Source organism: Schistocerca nitens, chromosome 5 (assembly GCF_023898315.1).
Source record: "Schistocerca nitens isolate TAMUIC-IGC-003100 chromosome 5, iqSchNite1.1, whole genome shotgun sequence".
NCBI lineage: Eukaryota > Metazoa > Arthropoda > Insecta > Orthoptera > Acrididae > Schistocerca > Schistocerca nitens.
In genome coordinates this window covers 826,134,943-826,154,757 of record NC_064618.1, presented here as the reverse complement: position 1 = coordinate 826,154,757, position 19,815 = coordinate 826,134,943, and the positions used below count along the sequence as shown (strand labels likewise).

At 44.5% G+C, this 19,815-nt stretch overlaps 1 protein-coding gene across 1 annotated transcript in view; it reads right to left on the bottom strand.

Moving 5' to 3' along the window:
* Positions 1–19,815, bottom strand: part of LOC126260740 (cyclin-dependent kinase 11B-like) — a 401,166-nt gene that overhangs the window by 316,276 nt on the left and 65,075 nt on the right. The window lies entirely within an intron of this gene.

Genomic DNA, 19,815 nt, shown 5'->3' with positions numbered 1-19,815 from the left:
CACCGAAACAACACGCTATCGATTGGCAAACTGCGCTGTAACCAAGGTACGTGCTATTTTTGGCCAACGGTAAATACTAACTAGTTAACTACTGTATCTTGTACGATCAGTTCTTATATATTGATCAGAAGTGTGGACAATGGCACAATCCGATATGCCAACGTAAGGGCATTCGAAGGATGTTGCGACGAACCTATGAGCTCGTGAGAGTTGCAGAGGAATATATACTCATAAATCACTGCAACTTATACAAGATTAACGTAGAGTTAAATTTCTCAAATCTTACAGAATACACTGTTTTGAACATACAATGAAACATTGTCTCAAAATATGGTAGAAAAGCCAAAGAGATTCTGGTCGTATGTAAAGTAGACCAGTGGCAAAAAAACAGTCAATACTGTCACTGGGCGATAGCGATGGAAATGTTACCGTTGATGGTTCCACTAAAGCGGAGTTACTAAATACAGTTTTCCGTTATTCCTTCAAGAAAGAAGACAAAGTAAATATTCCAGAATTCAAACCAGAACAGCTGTTAGCATGAGTGACATAAAATTAGATATCTTAGGTGTTGCGAAACAACTAAAATCACTTAAGAAAGGCACGTCTTCCGGTCCAGATTGTACACCAATCAGGTTCCTTTCAGAGTATGCAGACACAATAGCGCCTTTCTTAGCAATCATATACAACCGCTCACTCGACGAAAGGTCTGTTCCTAAAGACTGGAAAGTATCACAGGTCACACCAATATTCAAGAAAGGAAATAGGAGTAACCCATTGAATTACAGCCCCTTTTACCGACCTCAATTTGCATTAATATTTGGAGCATATACTGTATTCGAACATTATTAATAACCTTGAATTACAGACCCATATCACTGACCTCAGTTTGCACTAGGATTTTGGAGAATATACCCGAACATTATTAATCACCTTGAAGAAAATGACTTATTGATACATAACCAACACGGTTTCAGAAAATATCGTAAGGGCTGTCAATTTGACTAAATACCCAGGAATTACAATTACGAGCAACTTAAATTGGAAAGACCACTTTGTTGGCAGAACACTTAGAAGAGGCGACAAACCCACTAAAGAGACAGCCTACGTTACACTTGTCCGTCCTCTGCTAGAATATTGCTGCGCAGTGTGGGATCCTTACCAGATAGGATTGACGGAGGACATCGAAAAAGTGCAAAGAAGGGCAGCTCGTTTCGTGTTATCGCGCAATAGGAGTGAGAGTGTCACTGATATGATACGCGAGCTGGGATGGCAGTCACTGAAACAAAGGCGGTTTTCTTTGCGGTGAGATCTATTTACGAAATTTCAATTACCAACTTTCTCTTCCGAATGCGAAAATATTTTGTTGACACCCACCTACGGAGGGAGAAATAATCGTCATAATAAAATAAGAGAAATCAGAGCTCGAACGGAAAGATTTAGGTGTTCCTTTTTCCCACGCGCCTTTCGAGAGTGGAATGGTAGAGAAGTAGTATAAAAATGGTTCGATGAACCCTCTGCCAGGCATTTAAGAGTGAATTGCAGAGTAACCATATAGATGTAGATGTAGATACAGGAGAGGATGGCGGATGGCAGGATGCCCAAAAGATAATGAAAGGAAGACTGTTCCTGTCAGAAGAAAGAGCCGACCAAGAGCAGGTTAGATGGACAACGTCTAGGATGATCGTCCCAAAATGGAGATCCGAGAACAGAGAAGAAAAGCAGAGGACAGATATAGAGATGTACTGAAGCAGATTGCTGACGAGGCCAAGGCCCATTAAGCGCTAAAGTGCTAAAGAAGAAGAGGAAACAAAAAAAGTTAGTACTGACATTCCTCACTCCAGACTCCACTGGTCGCTGATTTGATACAAAACTGTAACGAGCTGGTCGTTCGCAGACGAATCCTCTGCAACGGTTCAACAACGCGTGGTGGAATGCTGGCAGTTGCGCTATCCGAGGCAAGACACACACGCTGGCACTAAGCGCTACTAGACGCTTTCTGCTCTCCAGTCTCACACTCCACAGAGACTCCTCCACAACGGTCACATTGTCCGCAGCTCGTGGTCTAGCGGCTAGCGTTGCTGCCCCTGGATCACCGGGTCCCGGGTTCGATTCCCGGCCGCGTTTGGGATTTTCTCTGCCCGGAGACTGGGTGTTTGTGTTGTCCTCATCATTTCATTATCATCATCATTCGTGACAGTGCCTAGATTGACTGTGTAAAAAATTGGGACTTTGTACGGGCGCTGATGACCGCGCAGTTTAGCGCCCCACAAACCAAACGCCATCACCACCACAATGCTCAGATCCACCACACCTGCGAAGAATGCGACAGTAGACGGCTTGATATAGCCACAATCCCATAGACACTAATACACGACAAAGCTTTACTCGTTAGCGGAGTATAAGCTACACTGAACATTGTGAGAAATTAAAACCGTGGTTAAAAAGTTGCCGTTTCAGTAAGTTCTTTGATGCCCAACTATTTCACCTTTCTGCATTGGTAATACCATAGCATCATCAGAAAAGTCTGCAGAGCTAGGAAGGTATGGATGGACAGAAACTAGAGGTAAGCTGATGCTCTGGATCGCTGGTGATAGCGAAAATATGGTAAAAAAACCTTTTCGTGGGGTTTTTCGAGGAACCGCCCATGAAGTAATGGTACCTCCATAAGTCATATCAAGCCCACCGTAGACTACATCAAATGCATAAAAACCAACCGATTTGTTCCATTTGTCTAAGCTGGAGGAAGAGTGCAATATTCATATTTTGATCCTTTACTGTGGGAGAGTGACACTAAGATGATCCTTCTGTTTGGTAATCGAATGATCCCTAGCCCAAAGGTTACCCAAGACAGCTGACGCTAGCTTTGTATCACCAATAGAACCCGAGGTATAAGCACTGGAAAATCTCGTTTTTACGCGCGCACGCATACCGATAAAATAAAAACAAACTGGATTCGTGGAACTTCTGTTTCCAAAACAAATGCTAATTTATCAACTACAGACGCGCAAATGTTGTTGTTGTGGTCTTCAGTCCTGAGACTGGTTTGATGCAGCTCTCCACGTTACCCTATCCTGTGCAAGCCTCTTCATCTCCCAGTACCTACTGCAGCCTACATCCTTCTGAATCTGCTTAGTGTATTCATCTCTTGGTCTCCCTCTACGATTTTTACCCTCCACGCTGCCCTCCAGTACTAAACTGGCGATCCCTTGATGTCTCAGAACATGTCCTACCAACCGATCCCTTCTTATGGTCAAGTTTTGCCACAAACTCCTCTTCTCCCCAATTCTATTCAATACCTCCTCATTAGTTATGTGATCTACCCATCTAATCTTCAGCATTCTTCTGTAGCACCACATTTCGGAAGCTTCTATTCTCTTCTTGTCTAAACTATTTATCGTCCATGTTTCACTTCCATACATGGCTACACTCCATACAAATATTTTCAGAAACAACTTCCTGACACTTAAATCTACACTTGATGTTAACAAATTTGTCTTCTTCAGAAACGATTTCCTTGCCATTGCCAGTCTACATTTTATATCCTCTCTACTTCGACCATCATCAGTTATTTTGCTCCCCAAATAGCAAAACTCCTTTACTACTTTAAGTGTCTCATTTCCTAATCTAATACCCTCAGCATCACCCGATTTAATTTGACTACATTCCATTATCCTCGTTTTGCTTTTGTTGATGTTCATCTTATACCCTCCTTTCATGACACTGTCCATTCCGTTCAACTGCTCTTCCAAGTCCTTTGCTGTCTCTGACAGAATTACAATGTCATCGGCGAACCTCAAAGTTTTTATTTCTTCTCCATGGATTTTAATACCTACTCCGAACTTTTCTTTTGTTTCCTTTACTGCTTGCTCAATATACAGATTGAATAGCATCGGGGAGAGGCTACAACCCTGTCTCACTCCTTTCCCAACCACTGCTTCCCTTTCATGTTCCTCGACTCTTGTAACTGCCACCTGCTTTCTGTACAAATTGTAAATAGCCCTTCGCTCCCTGTATTTTACCCCTCCCACCTTCTTAATTTGAAAGAGAGTATTCCAGTCAACATTGTCAACAGCATTCTCTAAGTCTACAAATAGAATTCTCTTTCTAAGGCGCGCGGAGTGGCCGCGCTGTTTGAGGCGCCATGCACGGATTGCGCTGCCCCTCCCGCCGGAGGTTCGAGTCTTCCCTCGGGTATGGGGTGTGTCTTGTTCTTGGCATAAGTTAGTTTAAGTATTGTGCAAGTCTAGCGACCGATGACCTCGGCAGTTTGGACCCTTAGGAATTCACATAGATTTGAACAGTTTTGAGCATTTTCAATTCCTAAAAATGGAAAAGAGCACGAGGAAAGAGCAAAATTCCTTGAGGGGATTCTTGACCGCGCCATCAACGGGGAATAAGCCATTCAGGAGTAAAATCCATTTTCGCAGGCTGAATGGCGACAACGGCATTGCGACTTTTTCACGACCACAGACATTTACTGCTGCCCGTCGCCGTATGACGCTGAGTGCCGACAGAAAGCCCCGCGTGTTTTGTCACTCGCGAGAAGCTACCGTCGTGCGGATAAGAATGTCGGTAAGAGAGCAAAAGGAGTCTTGTGTCCGACAGAAAGCGGCAGGCGCGCCCGGGCCGCGTCGTGTCGTGTCGTGTGTGGCGCGACACAGAGACCTGCAGGCCGCGCTGGGGCGGGCAGGTGGCGGCGCGTCGGATTCCTCGGCCATTCAGCCCGCAGCCGCGCCGCCGCGTCCCGTCCCATTACCGCCGCGGCCGGAATACATTACGCCCGCCGCCCGCCGCTCCCACGCGCAGCCGTCCACGTGCGCCCCTGCCCCCACAGCGCACGGCCCACCAAATACCCACCTGAGCGCTCGACACGACTGATACACCTGTCCAACTCTCCGTGCGCACTTGCCGCGCCCGGCAGTTGCTCTAACAAGGAAACCTCCGCATCGCACCCCCCTCAGATTTAGTTATAAATTGGCACAGTGGATAGGCCTTGAAAAACTGAACACTGATCGATCGAGAAAACAGGAAGAAGTTCTGTGGAACTATGAAAAAATAAGGAAAATATACAAACTGAGTAGTCCATGCGAAAGATAAGCAATATCGAGGACTGTGCGAGCTCAGGAGCGCCGTGGTCCGGTGGTTAGCGTGACGAGCTGCGGAATGAGAGGTCCTTGGTTCGAGTCTCCCCCGAGTGAAAAGTTTAACCTTTTGTTTTCAGTTTATGTGACAAACTCTTATGTTTTCATCACTTTTTTGGGAGTGATTATCACATCCACAAGAAAATCTAAATCGAGCAAGGTAGAAGAATCATTTTACCCACTCGCCAAGTGTACTAGTTAGGTTGGTCGACAACATATTCCTGTCATGTGACGCACATGCCGTCACCAGTGTCTTATAGAATATATCAGACGTGTTTTTCTGTGGAGGAATCGGTTGACCTATGACCTTCCGATCAAATGTTTTCGGTTCCCATTGGAGAGGCATGTCCTTTTGTCAACTAATCGCACGGTTTTGCGGGGCGGTCGCAAAATACAGAGACTAAACTTATTACAGTGAACAGAGACGTCAATGAACGAACGGACAGATCATAACTTTGCGAAAATAAAGAAAGTAACATTTTCATTCGAGGGAAGATTTGAACCACAGACCTCTCGTTCCGCAGCTGCTCACGCTAACCACGGGACCACGGCGCTCCTGACCTCACACTGTCCTTGTATTGCTTATCTTAAGCCTGAATTACTCAGTTTGTATATTTTGTTTATTTTTTCATAGTTCCACAGAACTTCTTCCTGTTTTCTCGATTGATCTGTGTTCAGTTTTTCAAGGCCTATACACTGTGCCAACTTATAACTAAATCTGAGGGGGGTGCGATGGGGAGGTTCCCTTGTAAGAGGCTAGGCGAGGCGCATGTAGTGTTACAAAGGCACGCGTGCCTCTGACTTGCGCCCACAGGCCAACGTGCACAGGCGCCCGAGTCTCCCATTGCAGTCGGTGAGGGACGTGCTACAGTCGCGGTTCTGATCGTTCGCTGCATTGTTTTGCAACATCTCACTGCCAAAAATATGGCGTTAGCTCTATTGCTGAGTTGTCTAACGAGAAACACACGGGAAAAAATGGTTCGAATGGCTCTGAGCCATGGGACTTAACTATTGAGGTCATCAGTCCCCTAGAACTTAGAACTACTTAAACCTAACTAACCTAAGGACATCACACACATCCATGCTCCAGGCAGGATTCGAACCTGCGACCGTAGCGGTCACGTGGTTCCAGACTGTAGCGCCTAGAACCGCTCGGCCACCCCGGCCAGCAAACACACTTAAAGAGGATTGTCGTGAATTTCATTGATCGTGGTTGGTTAAAATGGCTCTGAGCACTATGTGACTCAACTGCTGAGGTCATTAGTCCCCTAGAACTTAGAACTAGTTAAACCTAACTAACCTAAGGACATCACAAACATCCATGCCCGAGGCAGGATTCGAACCTGCGACCGTAGTGGTCTTGCGGTTCCAGACTGCAGCACCTTTAACCGCACGGCCACTTCGGCCGGCGTGGTTGGTTAATTCCGTGAATTGCGAAGATAATGGAACGAATGACTGTCTACTGCTACTGACAATTAAGTACGACCTGGGAACAACAAAGCCATCTTTGAACAAAATACGAAGCCTTTGTTCATACTTCTCACGATTACATGTTGACACTGACTCTGGTACCCTTGATATGTCTCCTTGGTTCCTCTGTTTCTCACTTTACTCAAAAATAGCTTACACTGACAAGAACAAATAAAAGAACACCACAACCGTCTACTGTTGTATGAACATAGCAGAACCACATGTTTACTGTTCGAAGCCCTCAAACAGTGTGGGAAATTCCACCTCAGTCCGAAATCTCGCCAACACCCAATCACTCTTCTTTAGAGTTTGAAGCCATGAAGTAAACAAAAACGTTTTCCAACAGTTTTCACCACAGACTGGAAAATTCTCATTGATATTGCTTAAGTTCCTCATGTATTCTGTAGTTACATTGATAATAGTCTCTTCTTTTAATTGTTTTGTGTATCACTCTCCATGTTTCATACCTCCTGATGTAGCCTTGTCTAGTACTAATTTTATTTTATTAGTTTTGTTTATTAATAGAAACCGTTATGTAGGCATGCTATTCCTATTGTGTGCTAAAGGTTTTCCTGTCTACTCCATTGTTATCTATGTACTGTTCAATTATTACTTTTTCATTGCAAAGATGTTACTTGCTGTATGTTTCTACTTTATTCTAGACGTGTTACTTCTCTTCCAATGTTGTCTGCAAACATTTTAGCTTCTTTGGTGATAATACTCAGTAAATGTCTGAAGATGGCCTTGTAAGCCGAAAACCGCTTAACAATAAAAGTAATATTGTAGAACAAAAGCAAACGGGTGCTTTTCATTTATTATGATGTTGTTCTACCAAGAAGCGACGAAAGATTATGTTAACATGGAAAATTCTCGGTTGCTTTTAGAGTTCTATGTAGCAGGTATCGTGAATTTTAGCACTAAACTGCCGTATTTGCTTTGGGCAGCAAGATTTCAAAATGAAAAAGCCAACATCCTCTCCACTGGTACAGCGTCTCGGTATTTCCTATTTTCCTCACCTATTGGTGACCAACAGTATAAAGTATTAACTTCGAAATCGCGAGTGCAGTTTGCAAGACTACACTGGACTTGCAGTATGATCTGAAAGGCTAAAGGCGACTACAAGTTTACGCCCTGACAGCAGTCACTTTAAGTAGTAACCCTTCCACGTGACTACCTGGTCAATGCGTCTGCTAAATTGATTTTGGTCCTTTGAATGTCTTTGTTGTTGTTAGTCTTCATCAGAGGTTATTACCTTTACTTGACTCTAAATGAACTTGAAAGCTGAAATAATATTAAGGAAATGATGGCCCTGTCATTATTGTAGTCAGTTGTTGTTGGGTGACGAAGATATCAAAAAATGGCTCTGAGCACTATGGGACTCAACTGCTGTGGTCATCAGTCCCCTAGAACTTAGAACTACTTAAACCTAACTAACCTAAGGACATCACACACAGCCATGCCCGAGGCAGGATTCGAACCTGCGACCGTAGCAGTCGCACAGTTCCGGACTGCGCGCCTAGAACCGCGAGACCACCGCGGCCGGCCACGAAGATATCAAATCGGATTGATCTTTAATAAACGTTATGGTCAACTTTGTTGATTAAAAAATAGGACAAACAATGCATCTCACGTGTGACGACAAATAAAACACGATCTGTTGGCAACACAAATAGACGCAACAGGCAGTTAACACTCCACTGGGTGGCGACTGGTTGGCAAAGATTAAGATTTGTCTGATCGAACTCTGGCTCAAAACGTGAATTATGCAATTTCAAATTATCTAACACTGAATAGACTTTGATGGATTTATTCTACGCAGAAATTATACTAGGTTGGTCCAGCCGAGAACAGGTTTGCCCTAAAAATCCGGAGCAGCAATACTACACACCTTTCTCGCTGTCTAGCGCTTTCTAAGGTGACAGTCGTGATTCTAGAGTCTGTAGAGCAGCGATTTACGGCGTCTTTGATTCGTTGTCGCGGGCACGAAGTATTCAAAGTCGAAGCTGGTGATCTGTTAGATGGATCGCAATTACTCTCTAATGGGGCCCTGCAACAGCAGTAGATTCCAGCGTGTGACACTTCTGGTCGCCGTTCATACCATGCATCAATTTGACTCACATGTAAGGCAGTGCGCCAACGGCCTTGTCGCAGTGGTAACACCCGTTCCCAACAGATCACCGAAGTTAAGCGCTGTCGGGCTGGGCTAGCACTTGGTTGGGTGACCATCCGGTCTGCAGAGCGCTGTTGGCAAGCGGGGTGCACTCAGCCCTTGTGAGGCAAACTGAGGAGCTACTTGACTGAGAAATAGCGGCTCCGGTTTCGGAAACTGACATACGGTCGGGAGAGCGGTGTGCTGACCACATGCCCCTCCATATCCGCATCCGGTGACGCCTGTGGGGAGAGGAAGACACGGCGGCCGGTCGGTACCGCTGGGCCAGCCAGGGACTGTGGACGGAGTTTACGTTTACATGTAAGGCAGCGCGCACAAGAAGATCAAGCGTCAAGGCGACAGACCTGTCACGAATAAGATTGCCCTCGGCACAGTGAGTTGTCCGAGATGACAGTCTGAACTGTCGATACAAATAAGTCTTCACCACCGGCGCCATATTCAAGACCAATGCTAGTGCAAAGTACACTCAGGACGAGAGTCACAAGTGCAACCGGCTCAAGACCAGACTCCTCTCCAGACGGGAGTATGAATCAGAAGATCCTCTCCAGACCGGAGAAGACCACGCCAGATAAGAGTCTGAATCCGAAGACCAAGTTTCACCTCTCCTCACTTTCCAACGAAACTCGATAACTCCACAAAAGCACTCCCAGAATTGCCCCCACAAGGGTATTGTGCCACCCACAAGACTCCCCTGAGCTCCATGTCTCCCCTATAACTCGTCTGCTCTACCCATTGGCCAATCCTAGTCACAGTTAACAATAATCTTCTCTTTCTTGGAGTAGCATCCAATCCCTGACTCACAAATTCCTGCACAGAGAGGAGATGACATTGTGCTCCCGACTCTTTTTTTTCCCATGGCCACATTAGGTAGCGTGTTTTAAGTTTCCATTTAGCTCCAAACTGAACAACATATTTACCTTGGAGACCATTATCTGGATGGCCCAAACATTGTAGCGTGTCCTACCAGGGGCGTTGGTTAAACTACGATATCCATATCTGGATGGCCTGAATGTTATACCATGTGCGACCAGGGTCTTTGATTAAACTAGGAGCAGTGTTCTTGTGCCCCAGCATAGCACATTCCAAAGCCGCCATAAATGTTCCATTCATTCTAAAATTGTTTCGAAGACCTGAGGCTTCCCAAAAAACTCTAGTCAGAGGAACGACACTACCTGGCAGCTCCCTCAATTGCGTCCAGTCCACGGTGAACGTGGAAACTCGCAAATTTTTCTCGTCTTTTTGGCCGAATGCATTGTCTGCACACTAGTGTGAGAAATTCTTGAGACCAGCGTTCTGCCCCCAGTAAGTGATTTGAGACGTTCCTTGCCGGCCGAAGTGGCCGTGCGGTTAAAGGCGCTGCAGTCTGGAACCGCAAGACCGCTACGGTCGCAGGTTCGAATCCTGCCTCGGGCATGGATATTTGTGATGTCCTTAGGTTAGTTAGGTTTAACTAGTTCTAAGTTCTAGGGGACTAATGACCTCAGCAGTTGAGTCCCATAGTGCTCAGAGCCATTTGAACCATTTTTGAGACGTTCCTTTCCCTAATACACTATGTGATCAGTCTTATCCGGACACCCCCAAAAACATACGTTTTTGCATTGTGCTGCCACCTACTGCCAGGTACTCCATATCAGCGATCTCAGTGGTCATTAGACGTCTTGAGAGAGCCCCATTCGGGGCCCTCCGCGGAACTCACGGACTTCGAACGTGGTCAGGTAATTGGGTGTAACTTGTGTCATACGTGCGTACACGAGATTTCCACACTCTTAAACATCCTTAGGTCCATTCTTTCCAATGTGTAATATTATTGGCTTTCGGATGCTCCGTATATAAAATATTTGTCATAAAAGAGAAGATCAGCCATCGAGCTGTAGTTGGTAAAATGTTATATTTTTGTAATGTGCGTCTACACAAAGACGCTCGTCCAGAATTAACTGCTTCAAATAAACACTATGACCCGCTGGGAGCAGATATTTAAAACATTGCGGCAGCGCTCGATCGTAATAAGATGCGAAACATATGAATGATAAAAATCTATCTTTTGTTATGTATCTACATCTACATGGTTACTCTGCAATTCACACTTAAGTTCCTGGCAGAGGGTTCACCTTCAACTGTTCCACTGTCCGCCATGTTTGTTTTTACAGCTGGTAAGCAGTGACAGTGACAGTGACAGCTCAATATATAGTGTTTGACAGTGATGAAGATGAGGAAAAAGAAAACGTAAGTGAAACGTAATGTAAATAGACGCGCGCGCGCTTGCACACACACACACACACACACACACACACACACACACACACACACACACACACACACATAGAATCAATTAATTTCAGGCATAGAAATAACTATTTTCAAATCGTAATTTTGACTTAAACAATTTATCTACATTAAGGTGTAAGTGGTTGCAGATGACAAACTGTGAAACAAAACAGTCACTGTAGAAACACAATACATCAGAAAAACCATACCACGTGGTGAAAAGGTATGAATTCATAATTTCATGTGTTTTTTTCAAATATCTGTAATTACGATTTCAAAACTAATAGTTACATGTATACAGTAAAGAACATCCTTTATCTTTAAAAGCCATAAAATAAAAGCCCACTGACGATGCTGCAACTGCAGTGAAACATGTTTGGGTTAAAAAACAAAACTGTGTTTTGCTAAAGGTGGACCCTACCCAAAAAAATATGTATAGATCAGTATTTAGTGTCCCGTCAACGAGGTAATTAGAGGCGGAGCACAAGCTCGGATTAATGAAGGATGGTGAAGGAAATTGGCCATGCCCTTTCAAAGGCACCGTCCCGGTATTTGCCTGAAGCAGTTCAGGGAAACCACGGAAAACCTAATCTGAAGGGCCGGACAAAGGTTTGAACCATCGTTCTCCTGAATGCAACTCCACTGTAACTAACGACTGCGCCACCTCGGTCGGTTAACTTGGAAGACTCAGTTTAAAATGTCGTATTACGGCGTGTTTCGTGCTGCAGGTCCTATTATACAAAACATATATAGTATATATGGGCTGACAATTATTGGTCTTAATGAAATAAAATCGTCTTAACTTCTGAACGGTTTGCGTCAGGACGTTCGAACTGCACGGTTGTCTGCGGGGCATGATGGGAATTAGTATGAGCATACATGACTTGTTTCAGCGACGAAGCCAACTTTCATTTGGATGGGTTCGCCAATAAGCAAAATTGGTGCATTTGGGGGACTGAGAATCCGCATTTCGCGATCAAGGAGTCTCTTCACCCTCATTGGGTTACTGTGTGGTGTGTAATGTCCTGTCACGGAATAATCGGTGCGATATTCCTTGATGGCACGGTAACTACCCGAACGGTACGTGAAGGTTTTGGAAGATGATTTCATCCCCATTATCCAAAGAAACCCTGATTTCGACAAGTTGTGGTTCATGCAAGACGGAGCTCGGCCCCATCGAAGCAGGAGAGTGTTTAATGTTCCGGAGGAGCGCTTTGGGGACCGCATTCTGGTTGTGGGGTACCCATCGGCCACTGGCATAGGGCTTGACAGGCCACCGTATTCTCCGAATCTGAATACGTGTGACTCCATTCAGGAGGTTTCGACACTTCAGCGGGTCATGTAGAATTTCGATGCTCGTCTGTGCCACATCTTCGCCATTGATGGCAGGCATATCGAATATGTCATAACCTAAAGCCGAATATCTGTAAGACGTTTACATGTTGAATAAAGTGTGTGCAGGTCGTCTTTTCATATATTTCAGCCATTGTGAACACGAGCGGATCCAGCACAACGGTGACAAAAGCGAATCACCGTAGGCAGTTGTTCATCAGTCGTATACACGGTTAACAGAAGCCTTCATTCCGACCATACTTCAATTGCGATCTCCGTGTAGTGTCTCGGTTAACTACAAGAATACAGAGAACTGGAATAGGAAATATTCTTCTTATGGAAGCGTAGCAGCAACATTTCGACCTGCCAAGTCATAGTCTGTGAGGCTAAGTTGCTGCTCCAGACCACGCACTTAGCCTTTATTGTATTAATAGCAACGATAAGAGCAGAGTGCGATACGAAATGGAACAAGCACCTCAATTCCGTAGGAAGGATGAGTAATAGAAGACTTAGATTTATTTGTGAGAATGTTTGGAAAGGGCAGTGTGTGTGATGAATAAGGTCGTATACAGGAAGCTTGGCACAGTCGCAGTGTTTAGGACGTTTATCATGCATGAGAGAATTTCATCCATTACGGTTAAAATGGCTCTGAGCACTATGGGACTTAACTTCTGAGGTCATCAGTCTCCTAGAACTTAGAACTACTATAACCTAACTAACCTAAGGACATCACATACATCCATGCCCGAGGCAGGATTCGAACCTGTGACCGTAGCAGTTGCGCGGTTCCGGACTGAAGCGTCTAGAACCGCTCGGCCACTGCGGCCGGCTCATCCATTATGGATCTGAAAGACAGCGACTGTGATGAATAAAGTTTTCAGGAGCGATTGCAACCAGTCGCCTTTTGTGGATGGTAGAAGATTTCTGTTTTTCGATTACCAGTTTCAAGTCACCTAACGAGCCATCATCAGATGGTATACTGTTCTTAATGGTTGTAGTATTATGGGAGTCGCTTTATAGAATTATTGGCATCCGTGGGATTGTGCACCAAGATAAATCCCACAGATGCAAATAACTCGACATAACGACCCCCAGTGTGCTGCAGATCATTAAGAACTACCCGCTAAATTATGATGGGTGTCTAGGTGGCTTTTCCCAGTCGTGATAAATTAAATACATTCTACCTTTAAAAAGGCGACTGGTTGCAGTCATTTATGAAAACCTTATCATGTATGTCTGGTAGCAGACATCCAGCGAAATTCAAAGATGCACTGTTAGGATTATAACGGGTCGGCAGAACTTTTACGAACTTCTAAGACAGATAACCAGGAAAGCAAACTTCAACCGCTGAAAGAAAGCAGAAGCTTACTGAATCAATTTAGAAAAGGTATGTCTGACGCCAGTAGGTAATGGTTGTGGTAGTGTTTGTAGCGGCACCAGACGAAAGTGTGGACTTTAAATCAATGTAGGAGTATCACCATTGTTGTACTGAAGAATAAACAGTCAATTGCAGTGTAGGGGACTGTGGGATGATGTAAGTACATGGAATGTTTTCTGCCAGTCGAAGTTACCGCTGGTATTATGGGGATCCGGCACTAATTATCTTCCAAAGATTTTGGAGAACGTTACACGACCTGTTACTGTGGCATATTTGTAATAAACCTGAAGCCATCACAGCCGTAGAAGTGCGAAGCGGAGCGAAACAAACACTGATACGAAGGTGGATGTTTCAAATGTAGCAATTTTTCTAGTATATGCAGGATACTAAGTTAAAAAAATTAAAAAAACATGTTCACTTTTATTAAAGCGGCAGGGAAGGGGGTTGTTGTTGTTGTTGTTGTGGTCTTCAGTCCTGAGACTGGTTTGATGCAGCTCTCCATGCTACTCTATCCTGTGCAAGCTTCTTCATCTCCCAGTACCTACTGCTACCTACATCCTTCTGAATCTGCTTAGTGGATTCATCTCTTGGTCTCCCTCTACGATTTTTACCCTCCACGATGCCCTCCAATACTAAATTAGTGATCCCTTCATGCCTCAGAACATGTCCTACCAACCGGTCCCTTCTTCTTGTCAAGTTGTGCCACAAACTCCTCCCCAATTCTATTCAATACCTCCTCATTAGTTATGTGATCTACCCATCTAATCTTCAGCATTCTTCTGTAACACCAAATTTCGAAAATTTCTATTCTCTTCTTGTCCAAACTATTTCTCGTCCATGTTTCACATCCATACATGGCTACACTCCATACAAATACTTTCAGAAACGACTTCCTGACACTTCAATCTATACTCGATGTTAACAAATTTCTCTTCTTCAGAAACGCTTTCCTTGCCATTGCCAGTCTACATTTTATATCCTCTCTACTTCGACCATCATCGGTTATTTTGCTCCCCAAATAGCAAAACTCCTTTACTACTTTAAGTGTCTCATTTCCTAATCTAATCCCTCAGCATCACCCGATTTAATTTGACTACATTCCATTATCCTCGTTTTGCTTTTGTTGATGTTCATCTTATATCCTCCTTTCAAGACACTGTCCATTCCGTTCAACTGCTCTTCCAAGTCCTTTGCTGTCTCTGACAGAATTACAATGTCATCGGCGAACCTCAAAGTTTTTACTTCTTCTCCATGAATTTTAATACCTACTCCGAATTTTTCTTTTGTTTCCTTTACTGCTTGCTCAATATACAGATTGAATAACATCGGGGAGAGGCTACAACTCTGTCTCACTCCTTTCCCAACCACTGCTTCCCTTTCATGCCCCTCGACTCTTATAACTGCCATCTGGTTTCTGTACAAATTGTAAATAGCCTTTCGCTCCCTGTATTTTACCCCTGCCACCTTCAGAATTTGAAAGAGAGTATTCCAGTTAACGTTGTCAAAAGCTCTCTGTAAGTCTACAAATGCTAGAAACGTAGGTTTGCCTTTTCTTAATCTTTCTTCTAAGATAAGTCGTAAGGTTAGTATTGCCTCACGTGTTCCAACATTTCTACGGAATCCAAACTGATCTTCCCCGAGGTCCGCTTCTACCAGTTTTAGCATTCGTCTGTGAAGAATTCGCGTTAGTATTTTGCAGCTGTGACTTATTAAACTGATAGTTCGGTAATTTATACATCTGTCAACACCTGCTTTCTTTGGGATTGGAATTATTATATTCTTCTTGATCTCATATATCTTGCTCACCAAATGGTAGAGTTTTGTCAGGACTGGCTCTCCCAAGGCCATCAGTAGTTCTAATGGAATGTTGTCTACTCCCGGGGCCTTGTTTCGACTCAGGTCTTTCAGTGCTCTGTCAAACTCTTCACGCAGTATCTTATCTCCCATTTCATCTTTATCTACATCCTCTTCCATTTCCATAATACTGTCCTCAAGTACATCGCCCTTGTATAAACCCTCTATATACTCCTTCCAATTTTCTGCCTTCCCTTCTTTGCTTAGAACTGGGTTGCCATCTGAGCTCTTGATGTTCATACATGTGGTTCTCTTCTCTCCAAAGGTCTCTTTAATTTTCCTGTAGGCAGTATCTATCTTACCCCTAGTGAGACAAGCCCCTACATCCTTACATTTGTCCTCTAGCCATGCCTGCTTAGCCATTTTGCACTTCCTGTCGATCTCATTTTTGAGACGTTTGTATTCCTTTCTACCTGCTTCATTTACTGCATTTTTATATTTTCTCCTTTCATCAATTAAATTTAATATTTCTTCTGTTACCCAAGGATTTCTATTAGCCCTCGTCTTTTTACCTACTTGATCCTCTGCTGCCTTCACTACTTCATCCCTCAGAGCTACCCATTCTTCTTCTACTGTATTTCTTTCCCCCATTCCTGTCAATTTTTCCTTTATGCTCTCCCTGAAACTCTCTACAACCTCTGGTTCTTTCAGTTTATCCAGGTCCCATCTCCTTAAATTAAGGGGGTAGGAAAAGGAAAGGAGACATACTCGTAACATACAAGCCAGTTGACACCGTTTCTGTCACTTATCTGTCACCCACTATCTATGGCGAGTCATTACCGGGAGCTCAAGGAAAGAAAATTCCTTGAGCCACAAATGGAACACAGGTCTTCGAGAAGTGCACTGTGAGCTCCGTCGTTTAGAACTCATTCATGATTGTGTTACAGTTACTTGACAGAGGCCATATTTCCAAGTCTCTCACGTGTTAGTTTCGTTGCACGCTGTAATCGATCTGCAATGTGGACCCGCACAGCAGCTGTTACTCTTCTTGACTACGAAGGGAAGCAAATGACGCTCATAGGCATGTTAAACTGCTCTCAGTTCAACTAATATGTAACAGATCCCCGGGATTCCGACATCCTGCAATGTAGACCTACTACGAAGGGAAGTGACGCAGAGAAATTCGAGAACAATTCCTGTAGCCTGAAGCTCCAGTATCGGCCGCTGTTGTTTGTGTATGGGGATCGTTCTTAGAATACCACGTGCAGTAACCTTTGTTTTTTGTACGCCCAGTATTCTTGAGTGATGTACATCACTCAGACACAGACACACACACACACACACACACACACACACACACACACACACACGGCAGAGCCGAGAAGAAGAATTCCCGCCGGCGTCAGCCAGTAATATCTACATCTTACACGCATTACATAATGTAACCACGACAAAGGATTTCAAGCGGGGGCTCGTGCGTATAATTTGTCGGACAAAAAAGCGGGATGCAGCAGCGCCGCATCCGCATGATGGAGTGGCCGGCGGCGTGGAAGCGTGGAATGTTCTAATTATAACGCCCCCACTTCTTCGGGGACTGCTGGCCGTAGCTCAGATATCCGTCTTCCCATCGCGCCACCGTAATTACGCTTTTCTTTAAAAGGCCCATAAATTAGTTCCCGACGGACGAGGCGAGCCGAGTCGAGCCGACCCGACGCGATTCCTCGTAGCGCCACCCGACGCCACGGAAACAGAAACGTTTACCTGAAAGGGACAGGCGGAGGGAATTAGATGCTGTCAGGAAGTATCTCGGGCCGGAAAGGACGGGACAATCCGTCTGTGTTACGCTACTCAGTGCACTAAGTAACTGAAGAATGAGTATAGTATCCTGTATTTCCCCGGCCCAAGAAAAATGAGGCAGTCTGACAAAAAAAAGGGGGGGCGTCCGCAAGATGAGGACGAGACTAAATAAAACTTCAGAGGGGATGCAATTTTATTTTTCTGGTTACAAAATCACGTCAAATTTACAACGAACCTGGCAGTGTGAGCCCACTCATGAGTATGAGGCTGGACCCCCTGTGTGGCCTGGCAGCACGCAGTGGTTCGGTTGGGCAGAGTGCCATGAAGCTCTTCTACGAGGGTTATTTTTTAAGTAAGGGCCGGTTTTATTTTCAAAAAAAGATACAAATACTTTTATAAAAAAGCTTTTATTTTCTGATTCTACACACTTTTACCTATTTTTCTACATAGTTGCCTTGTTTATTTAAGCACTTGTCATACCGTACAACTAAGTTTTTAATTCCCTCTTCAAAGAATTCAGCCGCCTCCGACAGCCAAGAGTTCACGTCCGCTTTCACTTCATCGTCGTCATTGAAGCGCTGTCCGCCAAGATGGTGTTTCAGGTACCGGAAAAGGTGAAAATCGCTAGCAGCAAGGTCGGGGCTGTATGGTGCATGGTCCAAAACTTCCCAGCCAAAAGAATCAATCAAATCCCTAGTCTTTTGAGAGGTGTGAGGCCTAGCGTTATCGTGCAGGAGCAAAACTCCTTTTGTCAGCATGCCGCGCCTTTTGTTTTGAATTGCTCTGCGGAGCTTCTTTAGAGTTGCACAGTAGGCATCTGAGTTGATTGTCGTTCCTCGTGGCATAAAGTCCACTAGCAACACACCGCGCCGGTCCCAGAACACAGTTGCCATAATCTTGCGCTTTGACAGCGTCTGTTTGGCTTTGACCTTGACGGGTGAGGTTGTGTGTCGCCATTCCATCGATTGTCGCTTGCTTTCGGGAGTGATATGGGATACCCACGTTTCATCTCCAGTGACAATTTGACTCAACATGTCATCTCCTTCTTCCTCGTAACGAATCAAAAAGTCCAATGAAGTGGCAAATCTCTTCCCTTTGTGGTCCTCTGTGAGGAGTCTGGGTACCCACCGAGAACACAGTTCCTTAAAGTTTAGGTTCTCAGACACAATTTTGTACAAAACCAATCTTGAAACTTGTGGAAATTCCAAAGAAAGAGTGGAAATTGTGAATCTTCTGTCCTCACGAATCTTTGTTTCGACTGCAATCACCAAATCATCAGTGATCACAGAGGGCCGGCCTGAGCGTTCTTCGTCATGGACGTTTTGACGGCCATTTTTAAACTCTCTAACCCATTGACGCACTTTACCTTCACTCATTGCATTCAAGCCATAAACTTCTGTTAACTGACGATGAATTTCTGCAGCTGATAGGCCTCTCGCGGTCAAAAACCGTATCACTGACCGTATGTCACACGCGGCGGGCGATTCAATAATCGTAAACATTATAAAGTAGCTCAGCGATGCGTACACGTCAGCTACAGAGCTGCAACTTGCATCAGTGTGAACGGGAAGGATGCCGGCAAGTGGCGCAGTGGCTTGTTGCGGCGTCCTTAGAAGTACGGGACTATACGCGCGAACGGCCCTTACTTGAAAAACAACCCTCGTATACTCTTCTGAGGCACGTTGGCCCACATCAGTAGTAAGTCGTCCTTTATGTCCTGCGGACTGGCAGTGAGACGGTCGAGTATGACCGTTCTCAGCTTTCCATGTAATCCAACATCGGGCAACTGTCACATCCGAATGCCCCAAAAAGCTGGATATTGCGCATGTCGACCATCCGGCCAAATGGAGACCCATAATGAGGCCGCCTTAACTCTGTCTGCCATGAGCACGCGGCATCTGGGTGTCATTCAAAGCAATCACTCAACATTTGATGCTAGTCACGCCCCTTATATACGCTACCGCGGTTGGTAAGTGCTCTACACACGAACCGAACTACGCTAGCGCACTCCGGTGGCCGTGCTCTACGTGTCACAGAGAATTGTAATTCTAATCATTTACAAACCTTCTCATGATGAGTTCGTCTACGAAGTAACTTGACATCCGAGCTGTGTCTTCTTGTTGTTTCACTTTTTTGTCAGACACAAAAGAATGCAGTATATGTTTGTATTCTATCGTGTTAGTCACCAGGCACGATTCAGAAAAGTCTGTGTAAGTTCAAGAAATATCAGACGTGTGAAAAGGTGGGGGAAAATGCGTGGAGCTTTCCAAAAACGAAAAAGACAGACTAATAATAAAAGAAAAGCACCAGTTTGCTTTTGTTCTACAATATTGTAGAACAAAAGCAAACTGGTGCTTTTCATTTATTATTATAATGTTGTTCTACTGTAACGCCGGAAACGCATATCCTCCTATTTCCATCTATTGTACTATAATTTTTTTCCTTTTTTTGTTACCGCAAGATATGAC